Source organism: Pelophylax lessonae (assembly GCF_965119305.1).
Source record: "Pelophylax lessonae genome assembly, chromosome: 9".
Lineage (NCBI taxonomy): Eukaryota > Metazoa > Chordata > Amphibia > Anura > Ranidae > Pelophylax > Pelophylax lessonae.
In genome coordinates this window covers 69,295,144-69,308,028 of record NC_138776.1, presented here as the reverse complement: position 1 = coordinate 69,308,028, position 12,885 = coordinate 69,295,144, and the positions used below count along the sequence as shown (strand labels likewise).

Here is a 12,885-nt window from a genome sequence, read left to right as displayed (position 1 = left end):
TCTGCAGGCGCTCGCTGGTTGGACCCTAAGGATCTATATTATCCAATTTGTCGCCCAGTCAAGCACTTTATTATAGCTCTCACAGGAAAAAAAATGATGAAAAGAGGAAAAAATTCCATGAAATAAGAAAAAAGCTTTTTCTCTGCCTAGTGTCCTACTCCTGTAGGGGGCAGTATTACCCTACGGTTAAGAAGATGAATAGCTGTGTCCGTCAATGAATGAAAGAGAAACATAATCTTTGCTTGCATGTGATTGGGTGTTGAAAATCAGCAGAGCTTCACCACATTCACTAAGCTCTGGGGAAATGAGTGCAACTGCACTTGCAAAGTGTACAGTCTATTTGCATTTAGTAAATCAGCCACCTTATATGCAAAACTACTATTTCTAATAGAGCTAATAGAAAATAGAAAACACCTACTGTGTCGTAGTAAAGAGTCACATGCATTTCAAAACTATTTAGATGCACTGGTGAGTGTGCACAAAACAGTATTAACGGGCCCCTTCTCTGCCATTTGACACCATACACATATAGTTTGATGCATGCAAGTGCAATAACATATAGGAGAGGTATGAAATGGGCAATGTGCACAGGTTAAACAATATACCCACAAAGACCATGCAACTGTGGTGTATAAACAACAATACAGACTCTTCTTAGGAAGATAGCTGACCAAGTATAGAGGGCTTTGCTAATATGGTGTAAAATTATGTAATACTGTGTTAAGACTCAGCGGCATATTCACTACATATTTTATTAGTTGTATTTATTCAAAAAAAGCCACAGTGATAAAGTCAGACCATTTCCCGGTTGCATTTTTTAGGCGCTTTACTCCTTCCATTGCTAGCAATGCTCAGCTCGGTAACACAGCTAGGGAGAAACTAGCTATGTATGCCTGACATATAACGACATGTGGTATGCTACAAGGGAATCAGGTAATAAACAGTGCAAGTGTAGAGAAGTTTACCAACATCTTCAAGCCATCAGGTACCGTGTCAGTATTGCAATACTTATTTTACAAATACAAGACAAATACAAACAGTATTTGTCTTCCATTGTCTGGGCTTTATTGCCTTTGGGTCATCCTTGCCCGCCCGGGGGACGGTAGTTGGCGACCGATGCCTATGCTCCGCTTGTTATGAACCATCAGTCCCACCTATGGTAGTATCATACATATGCCTTGGCCTACATACCAGTGTAGATGATCCTTTTTGTACGCTCATGTAAGTAAAATGTCTATCATGTGATCGAATAAATGACGTATTTGTGTCAGGAGTTGGAGTGGCCAATGGCCAAGAGCTCCATACTCGACACACACGGATATTCGAAACAACAGGATGAATTTATATATGCATGAATGTTTGTCTATATTGACATATGATAATTGTATATTTATCTTTATCATCTCTTAGTGGCTTTGTATCAAGTTACACCCCTTGTACCCCTGAAGAAGCGGTATATACCGCGAAACATGTCGGGTAGTGGAATTCGGATCGATTAGAGGGACACACAACAGTTCTGGCACCTCCAAGCTGACTGTGACCTCTGACTAGTCCATCCACAATTTCAAGGATATTATTTTATATGATATTTTAACAATTATGTTGTTACTATGATGATGTTTCATATTGTCTTGTAACAGTAATATCTTGTATTGTTACCCCTAGTCCTTTTTGATTTCATGTGATAAATAAAATTATATTTTTTAGATATACTTCTCTTATTGGTTACATAACGGTACCCTAAAAATCCCAACTCATGCCCCACACCTTGCTACCTTTTCGATTCTGATTAGGGATGAGGTACCTCATTATTTGATATCAAATCCAATGAGCTAACTTTTGCTAAATACAAACAGTAAGTGGAAAATAGAGCAGTTCTTTTTTGTACACATCAGAAAACAGAATGCAATAAAAAAAAAAGCTCCCCAAAATGTAGGTGTACAGGTACATGTCAGTATGAGGGCACAGGTTACATAGCAGTATTACTAAAGGCAAATTATTCACTACAGTGATATGTGTTTATGATGCACGTCAATGACTATAGTTCTATGGTATTTTACCCTTCAGTATCTAAAATGTGGTTACTGCTTATGTCCACAGCAATATTGACAGCGATCAGATGATGAAAGTCAAGATAGAATGAGGGGATCAGTTGAAGACTAGTATGTATTCACTCTTTCAGACCACTATGGACATGAACAGCTAGCAGACCTCCATGGTCTATGGTCATTAATACAGTAGTTTATTATTTGGACACACAAAATGTATAGATGAAAGGCAGCAAACCTACCAAAATCTAAATGTATTCTAATCCTGGCACAGAAGTTGTTGATGTGGAATATTGACCTGTGAATCTTGTTGCCTGTGAAGCTTACAGTCTACATTGTATTGGTAACAGTTGAATGTTAAACTCACCCATATTCAGCAGCACCTTCACCTTTCAGCTTTATCTCATGTATCCCTTCTTTACACCCAGATACCAGGATTTCTCCAATAGAACTTTTAATCAGGACCTCTTGCAGTTTGCAGTTTCCACTTATGACTGACATCTGTAACACAGTGAATTCACTGATGATTAAACATCAAGCATATACTGTTTTACAAAAATTAACATGATCAACTACGTACAGTATCTCACATTTTTGTAAATATTTTATTATATCTTTTCATGTGACCACACTGAAGAAATGACACTTTGCTACAATGTAAAGTAGTGAGTGTACAGCATGTATAACAGCAGTGCATAAAAGCATAGTGAGCATGTCACAGAATTGAAGTAAATGTGTAGGGATCTTTACAAAGTAAGTTTACAAACATCAAGATCATTACTATTAATAGGAATAGGCTAGAAATAATTAAAATAAAATGTAGAAATGAATATAGTGTATATTAAAATTTGACCATAGATACGGTTTATTGAGTTTGGTAAGTGAGACAGAACGTACCAATTGTAATTTTGTATAACTTCCTAACAAAGTCAACTTCCTCCTCATGGGATTTGCAACACATAATATTAAATGTAATTGCTATTTTTGCAACACATGCCACTAATCTGTATAATATCTGCACACTTTTGCATAGAAAAAAAATATGTTTTTAGATTAGATTTTTTTAACGGCAATAACAAGGCATTTTTTTTTTAAAGAGGAGGTCCGCCTGGGGAAAAAAAAAATTAAAAGTCAGCAGCTTCAAATACTGTAGCTGCTGACTTTTAATATAAAAACACATACCTGTCCAGGGAGCCCACGATGTCAGCACCCCAGCCGATTTTCGAATCGGCTGTCAGGTGCTGCCGCCATGGTTTGTCATGAGGAAACCAGGTAGTGAAGCCTTTCGGCTTCACAGCCAGTTTCCTACTGGTCGAATCGCACTGCGCTTTCTAATTGGCTCGGCGGCGGGGGAAGGAGGATCGGGCTGAACTTCCGAGAGATGGCGTGCAAAACCATCTCCCAGGTGTGGGGAAGGGTACATGTCTAAAACAGGTAGCGGTTCCCCCCTCCCCCCCTGAAAGGTGCCAAATCTGTCATCAGAGGGAGGGAGGAAGCAGATCAGCAGAATTTCCACTTTTGGGTGGAACTCCGCTTTAATAAGGCAATGCAAACAGAAATATGACACTTAAATCTCAGGTTGTCTTATACTGGACATTGGGTCTAGATATATACAGTCCAATCAAAAAGGCTGACCATACTTCTTAAAAAGGTAAAGCTGGGGTCTATTTGGAATTGTTTTTATAACGGATAATTGAAACAATTGCTTTCTTGGCCCTCAGGCTCAGTTAAAACTGCTGTGTCGGCACACTCATATGACTTTGCCTGCAACTTTGCCCTGTGGCTTCCTTCCGACTTTATCCGACTTGGATAAAGGACTTGCAAAGGACTGTGTCCTTTTCAGGCCCCACACATAATGAATCAAAGGTAGCCTGATGTAAACAGACACAAGTCTCATCCGGCAGCCCATAGATCCAACAGGCGTCCGCTACAGTCCACTGTCAAAAAAGCAGAAGAGGCATGGATGTCACATAACTGGCATCTATCCTGTTCTGCTCTGATTCAGCCAAAGATCTGCCCATGGATCCCCCTTCAGAATGGAACGGGGTGTGTCTGTTCAAGGGACCCTTAAAAACATAGTAACATGAAACAAAAAACAGGAAGGGATTTTTTTTTTGTAGGTAAATAGTGCATATAATCTACTCCAATGTAGCCTAGCTCAGACTTATTAAGCCTTAACCTTTATGTACTGTATTTAAGATGGCTTTTCAAACACTTATGCAATTTCTCATTTTATATCCAGTTAAAAAAAAAAAAAAAAACACAAAAACTGTATAGTAATTAAAATACTGCTTATGTTATATGGTCTGATCTTCTATTCTTCTTTGACAATGAAACATCAATGAAGACAGCCTAGTTCCTCATGGCACTGCTACAGCTGTGTACAATTCCTGACATGCAGTTAATAGTAATTGTTGGGGAAATTATGCAAAGGGGAAGTGTGGAACTGATAATTAGTAAAAGCTGTAGAAGAACTTGCACAAAACAATATGTTTATGCCACCTGAAGATTGATAACCCTTTCAAGCTCAGTTTTAAATTCTGCCCTGCTGCACAGCCACATTGAGGGCCCAACAACCAATCCAGCAGCGTAGTCCAACTTGGCAGGGTGGCTGCACAAGATCAAGGGTCTGCTTCTTTCTCAAGATCACAGCCCTTTAATCTGTACAGGTTTTTACCAAGAGCTAGAAGCCATTCATATTAATTGACTACAGTAGAGGAATTGATTTTCATGGCAAATTAAGGATCATTTGCAAAATAAAATGCATTTTTGTTTCGTCTCTTTCATCCCCGGTTTTCACAGGAATTGGGATTAGAGAATTAATCTTTTGACACCATTTTAATGGTGGTTTCGGCAATACCCTCAATGCAAATTTCAAATATAGAACAGCTGACAGAGCCCCGTTACAACAATTAAATCCCCTTAAAAATGAGACAGAGGTTATCTTGTAACTGAATTTTAATAGGCACGATCCTCCATATAGACTGCTGAAGAGAACAAAATATGTATTACAACTCTCAAGTTTATAGTAGGGTAACCAGCAGGGGCTGAAAGTTGCGCAGTTACACTTGTACAATGCAAATCAGATGTACTATATATGCAAATCAAGAAACAGCGCTCAATTAAGTATAAGGGACTTTCATGTCTTCCAGTGCCTTAATCCTAAATAAGAGAAGGCAGAATCAAACTGCAAACCAGAATTGTCCTCTAATTGACTAGATCTGCATTGTAGAATTTGATTTAATGAACTCTTTAAACAATTCAGTCAAGTTCAGCCCAGCAAATAATAGCATCACTGTCCCACATTCTATGGCAGCATAAGCTGCTCATAAAGTACTGCAAACTAATGAATGTTCAGCTCCTAAACGAAAAGGAATACACTCAACTGAGGAGAAGAGCCCTACATTGTCCATTATTATTCCTTTCAAAAATACAAAAGGATGATTTCTGTCTATTGTATGCTACAGTGTGTAATAATGTAGTGTATTAAAATAACAAAAAAAATTGTTTAAAACTTACAATATTGCAAGGTTTTAACATAGGGTCACGGCTATAGGCAAGCTGGCGCACACGTATATATTCAGGCTTAATGGCACCAGTTGTTGGTTTCGGTCAGGTTATATAAAGGTCGTGTTTGTCTAAGCTAAGTAGTGACTTGACCCCAACTAGGTTTTTGTGTCTTGTCTGGTACCTTCCTGCTTGTCTACTGATTCCTTTAGCAAAGTCCTGACCATGTGTTTATCTTTAGTCCAGCACCTTGCTGATTGTTGACAATACCAGTCTGACCCGATCTACACAACTGTTGTATAAAGTATCCAGTAAGCATTTGTGCCCTTGCATCTCTGGTCAGCATTAAAAAAAAAAAAAAGCAAAGAAGCACCTCTAATTGCAGTAAGATGGTGTATATTAATATACCCCACAACAGGGCTACTTACAATAGATAGGTAAAAAACAGGCAATAAGTGTAGGTCCGGAATGCTAGTTGAAGGTGGCCGCAGGAGCTGCTGGTATCACCAGGTGGAATGTGACAGGAGTCCCTGTGTGGAGGAGAAAACCAGCCAAAGTCCCTTCTGAAGCAGATGGAACGCAGTGTCATGGCGGCCAGGAGCGGGATGATGCAGGCAGGGTCCAGGACCAGAATGCAACACATTTCGGAGCATGAGCTGTACCACATAGGGGCATGTGCACTCCGTTCTCAAGCAGATTACAACACCTAATGATGTGGCATATATACACACACCAGAAGGCTGGAAGTTTCCTGCCAGCTCGTAGAGAGAACTGAGCAAGGCATGTACATAAGAATTAAAAACACTGGTAAATCTTTACAATGTAACACATAATAAATTATAAAAAATATATTAGATAGCCATATGTGAACAATAATACAACATTACAATACAAATACCTTTATAAAGGGAGGGGGGGGGGGGGGGTAAGACTGGAGAGGGGAAGGAAAAATTATATGTCCATATATAAGAATATATGGGGTGTTCTGGGGCTAGGATGAAAACCTAAAAGGGAAACGTAGGTGGTAGCAAATTATATACCTTAGGCAATTACTGGATAAAAAACTTTTGGGGAAAATTAAACATCTCATTGCATCACACAGATACTTACTTTATTCATGAAGACACCCCTAAATGGATAGGGATTGCCTATAAATAACTGGACCAACTGTTAATCATTGCTTCAAATTAGGTAAATACATAATAAAGCTAAGGTAACACCCATGACCGTGTCCTATGTAGATTCCATACATGTGGGGAGATGTGATGATGTCCCCAAGTGCATGCAACCCCAGGGTACAAGTGTGATGAACAGCAGAGCAGAGGGGCAAATAACAGGATCATCAGAGATTTTGGTCCATATAGACATGATAGGATCACACAGTTGCTGCAGATTTGTCAGCTGCACATCCATGATGTGAATCTTCCTTTCCACCACATCCCAAAGTTGCTCTCTATTAGATTGAGTTCTGGTGACTGTGGAGGCCATTGGAGTACAGTGACCCCATAGTCGTGTTCAAGAAACCAGTGGTGAGATGATTTGAGCTTTGTAACATGGTGCATTATCCTGCTGGAAGGAGCCATCAGAAGATGGGTACACTGTACCCAAGGGATAGACATGGTCAGCAACATAACTCAGGTAGACCGTGACATTTAAAAAATGCTCAATTACTACTACCAAAGAAAACACCCCCCACGCCATTACACCACCAGCCTGAACCACTGATACAAGGCAGGATGAATCCATGCTTTCATGTTTTTATGCCAAATTCCCACCCTACCATCTGAATGTAACAGCTAAAATCGAGACTCATCAGACCAGGCAACCTTTTTTTTTTATTTTATTGTCCAATTTTGGTGAGCCTGTGCGAATTTTAGCCTCAGTTTTCTGTTCTTAGCTGGCAGGAATGACACCCTGTGTAGTCTTCTGCTACTGTAGCCTATCTGCTTCAAGGTTCAATGTGTTGTGCATTCAGAGATGGTATTTCTGCATATCTTGGTTGTAACAAGTGGTGTTTGGAGTTACTGTTGTCTTTCTATTATCTCGAACGTCTGCCTATTCTCCTCTGACCTCTTACATCAACAAGGCATTCTCGTCCACACAACTGCAGCTCACTGGATATTTTTTACTTTTTTGGACCATTTTCTGTACACCCTTGAAATAATTGCGCATTAAAATCCCAGTAGATCAGCAGTTTTTGAAATATTCAGACCAGCCCATCTGGCACCAATAACCATCACTCTTTCAAAGTCACTTAAATCCCCTTTCTTCCCCATTCTGATGCTCAGTTTGAACCTCAGAAAGTCATCTTCACCATGTCTAGATGCCTAAATGCATTGAGTTGCTGCCATGTGATTGGCTGATTAGCAATTTGTGCTACCAAGCAATTGAACAGGTGTACCTAATAAAGTTGCAGGGGAGTGTACATATATATAATATTGTTGAAGGAAAAGATTGTATTCATGCTCTTGCGTGATTCAGTACGTTATCTAATGTTCCACTGTGCACCATGATATCTGCACACTGATTTGTTTGGATGTATTTTCTATGGGTCTTAGATACAGAAGTGTGAATTGGGCCTGACAATTTTTTCTGCATCAATATGGACTGTGTCAAAAGAGTTTGTTTTACAAGAGCGTAAAGCAAATAAGTGAAGCAGTTGTTTTTATCTTCTAAATGAAGTGATCTGACTGGCTGCAAATTGTTCAATATAGTACCAGTAAATTTTAAAGCGGTAGTATCCCGCTTTTTTACACTTTTACCTACAGGTAAGCCTATAATAAGGCTTACCTGTAGGTACAAATAATATCTCCTAAACCGGCATGGTTTAGGAGATATTTACAGTGCATGCCGCCGCTCGCGCGAGCGGCGCATGCGCTCTGAAGGCCCGGGGGACCTTCAATCTATTTGCCGGGAGCTTGCCGGAAAATCACTCCCGCGCGCATGCGCGGGAGTGACGTCATTGCGGCTCCGGCCAATCATCGCGCCGGAGCCGTCTCTTCCAGCCAATCACCGCGCCGGAGCCGCCGAACCCGGAAGAGACGGCAAGGGATCATGGCAGCGCCCGCAGCGATGTCCGGGGGTCCGTGTCGGGGCTTCATTCTAAGGTAAGTAATACATAATGAGCTAGTATGCGATGCATACTAGCTCATTATGCCTTTGTCTTGCAGGTTTTTTCTTTTTTTTTGATCTGTGGGTTTACAACCGCTTTAAAGAAACAAAATGCAAGGCACCTGTAAAAGGAAGCATTCCAATGTATTTCAGGAACATGTCAGTTCATGTTCCTTTCAATACAGAGTTTAATTAGCAAAACTACCAGCAACCTTACTAAGTCCCTTTATTCAGATTTATGATTCAGTTGTGAGTCAGGCGGGAACACATTTGTAGCATATCACAGGTGTTTGAACTTTTCAAGTTGTGGCAAAATTAGAAGGTACAGTACATCAATACTATTTTACTTGAAGCCTTTCAGACACTTGTGTACCAAAAACTTCTCTCAATCTTCAAATCCCACTACAACGAGCAGCTAGAGCTTTGTATGGAATAACATTACCATCACTCAGAGAGGACTTGGAGATTTCACTAAAAAGATATGGACATGTAGTACATAAATAAATTCAATGCAATGAATACTAGCCATTTCTGATTTCCCCAAACTTCGGCGGAATTAACTACAGTCTTATATCTTTCTGCTAAGACTCCAGCTCTTCCCACCGGAGGATTCCTCCTGCAACAAACAGGAGGCTCGATGGCCATTGCTCAATATATTCATTATTACGCTGCCACCTTGCCGAGAAATGATACACTAAACTCAGTTGCCATTAACTAGAACCTACACAGACAGCTGTAACTTATCCGGGATTCAGTTTTAAGTGCATTGTTCCTGCAAGCTGACAAAACTGAAATACTTCCAATTTCTTTTTTAAATTTAATTATATAACTTTGCTTTATGTTCCTTGGTTTCGCTCTTACTATTATTTCAAAGAGGTCTCTATTAGTAATCACAGATTGTTGGCCCTACCTACAGATTATTTTTCTTTTCTTTTAGCTTTAGGCCCCTTTCACACTTGGGATTGCAAAGTCGCATGACAAGTCTTACTCCATGATTTCCAATGAGTACCGTTCATATCTGTGCATTCCCTGCACTACTTTGATGCCTTTCGAGGTTCATAGACCTCCAGATTACGCAGGCATTGCTTTAAGTCCAGTCAAAATCATTGCAAAATCGTGCGACTTTTAGGTTGCACAAGTGTGAAAGGGTCCCAAGATGTTTAGTACCCTTTTGGGTGTTTTCTGTTGTCTTTGACCCCAGAGTGGATATGACTTGGATATGACAATATCTGGTCAGTAGTTAAAGTGGATGTAAACCTAATTCATGAAATCTCTCCTAAGCACACATATCTATTTTGTTTTCTTATCCCTCTCCAAAGTCCTAAGTCCCGTGTCTTTCTGCAGTTTCGTTCCTTATGTTATCACATGATAACTTCTGACAAGTTCTCCGTCAACCAAGATAAAATCAGGCTGAAATTTGTGTCCTCGGAGGTTGTCACAGCATAGCTCAGCAAGTCTCTGCCTATGTGAAGGGGTGTGTGTGCCTTTCTTCCAATCAGCTGTCTTGGCTGCATGCCAAGAATCCATTTCCAGTGCTGAACAGGAAGAGAAAATGGGGATCGATGCAGGGATCAATGCGACAATCCCCATTGAGCAGGCGGATGACATCGCCATCTCCACTTACTTTACAGAGACAGATCTGTCAGATCCCCGCTCTCCTCTATGGGAGATCGGATGAAAACGGACCGCCTGTCCATTTTTATCTGATCCAATCCTCCAAACGGATTGAAAATAGGGTTTTTATCCGCCGGGATTTCATAGACAGGATAGGATAGCAGCGGGTGTCAGCAGACATGTCACCGCTGACATCTCCTGCTCCATAGGTGTACATGGAGCATCTGATCAGGTCCGCCTGAAAAACTGACAGGGGGACCTGATCGGTAAGCCCGTGTGAAAGGGGCCTAACACAATGTGCACTTTCTAAAGAATATATAAAGCTGAAGACAGCAGATACGCATGTAAAACTTATGTAGGGAGATTTGTTTCATCTCTATGTATCATCCTTTTACTTCACTGGGTATACAGTATCTCACTAAAGTGAGCACACCCCTGACATTTTTGTAAATATTTTATTATATCTTTTCATGTGACAACACTGAAGAAATGACACTTTGCTACAATGTAAAGTTGTGAGTGTACAGCTTGTATAACAGTGTAAATTTGCTGTCCCCTCAAAATAACTCAACACTCAACAATTCATGTCTAAACCGCTGGCAACAAAAGTGAGTACACTCCTAAGTAAAAATTAAAAAAATGGGCCAAAGTGTCAATATTTTGTGTGGTCACCATTATTTTCCAGCACTGCCTTAACCCTCTTGGGCATGGAGTTCACCAGAGCTTCACAGGTTGACACTGAAGTCCTCTTCCACTCCTCCATGATGACATCACGGAGCTGGTGGATGTTAGAGACCTTGCGCTCCTCCACCTTCCGCTTGAGGATGCCCCACAGATGCTCAATAGGGTTTAGGTCTGGAGACATGCTTGGCCAGTCCATCACCTTTACCCACAGCTTCTTTAGCAAAGCAGTGGTCGTCTTGGAGGTGTGTATGGGGTCATTATTGTGGTAGAATACGCCCTGTGGCCCAGTTTCCGATACAGGGGGACCATGCTCTGCTTCAGTATGTCACAGTACATGTTGGCATTCATGGTCCCCTCAATGAACTGTAGCTCCCCAGTGCTGGCAGCACTCATGCAGCCCCAGACCATGACACTCCCACCCCCATGGTTGACTGTAGGCAAGACACACTTGTCTTTGTACGCCTCACCTGCTTGCCGCTACACACGCTTGACACCATCTGAACCAAATAAGTTTATCATGGTCTCATCAGACCACAGGCCATGGTTCCAGTAATCCATGTCCTTAGTCTGCTTGTCTTCAGCAAAATGTTTGCAGGCTTTCTTGTGCATCAACTTTAGAAGAGGCTTCCTTCTGGGATGACAACCATGCAGACCAATTTGATGCAGTGTGCGATGTATGGTCTGAGCACTGACAGGCTGACCCCCCCCCCCCCCCACCCATTCAACCTCTGCAGCAATGCTGGCAGCACTTATACCTCTATTTCCCAAAGACAACCTCTGGATATGACTTTGAGCACATGCACTCAACTCCTTTGGTCGACCATGGCAAGGCCTGTTCTGAGTGGAACCTGTCCTGTGACTGTATGGTCTTGGCAAACATGCTGCAGCTCAGTTTCAGGGTCTTGGCAATCGTCTTTTAGCCTAGGCCATCTTTATGTAGAGCAACAAATTTTTTTCAGATCCTCAGAGAGTTCTTTGCCATGAGGTGCCATTTTGAACTTCCAGTGACCTGTATGAGAGAGTGAGAGCGAGAACACCAAATTTAACACACCTGTTCCCCATTGACACCTGTGACCTTATAACACTAACAAGTCACAAATGGCTAATTGGGCCCAATTTGGACATTTTCACTTATGGGTACTCGCTTTTGTTGCCAGCGGTTTAGACATTAATGGCTATGAGTTATTTTCAGGGGGCAGCAAATGTACACTGTTATACAAGCTGTACACTCCCTACTTTACATTGTAGAAAAGTGTTATTTCTTCAGTGTTGTCACATGAAAGTATATAATAAAATATTTACAAAAATGTGAACGGTGTACTCCCTTTTGTGAGATACTGTATGTGAGGGGTTTACATCCACTTTAAGGGCATTCATGTAAAAACAATGTTTTGAGTCCCCATTATGAGGAGTTTTGTGCATAAGTATTTTAAAGGAGAATCCACTACAGGGCCGGAAAAAGCAACAGTTAGATGTCATTGGCCCTTAGCGGATTCCCTTGGAGTATAGGGAGAATACACCTTAAACAGAGGGGACCTACACAAGAAAGCCCTGGTTGTTACCAATTTGCAAAGGGAGTGAGAATCTTCCCTCTGGGGTCACAGGCAGCAATATTCACCCTGTGGGGTTTCAAAACGCTCAGCTGCTTCCCAGACATCTTAATATAACATTTGTTTTATTGCAAAATTAACCAGGTACAATACAAGTAGTAATTAATCCTTTGTAAAATTCTGAATGTACAAAATTGCTATTCATATCTATTTATTTTAATTATGGGACATGTAGCTCCATAGTACTAGGCTAAGTAATTTACTGTTGTGACTTGAAGCTGCTGTTCCACGTTCTACTGGCAGATGCTACTGCAAAGAATCAGCCCAGAAGTCACGGGACAGCAAGTTTAGAATAAAAGAGAAGTATGGGG

At 40.9% G+C, this 12,885-nt stretch overlaps 1 long non-coding RNA gene across 1 annotated transcript in view; it reads right to left on the bottom strand.

Moving 5' to 3' along the window:
* Window positions 1–2,414: 2,414 nt before the first annotated feature.
* The window catches only part of LOC309563658, a 115,124-nt gene continuing 104,653 nt past the window's right edge, over window positions 2,415–12,885 (bottom strand). Inside the window, exon 3 of the long non-coding RNA XR_014225725.1 lies at window positions 2,415–2,549. This is a non-coding gene — a long non-coding RNA (uncharacterized lncRNA). The remainder of the gene's footprint in view (window positions 2,550–12,885) is intronic.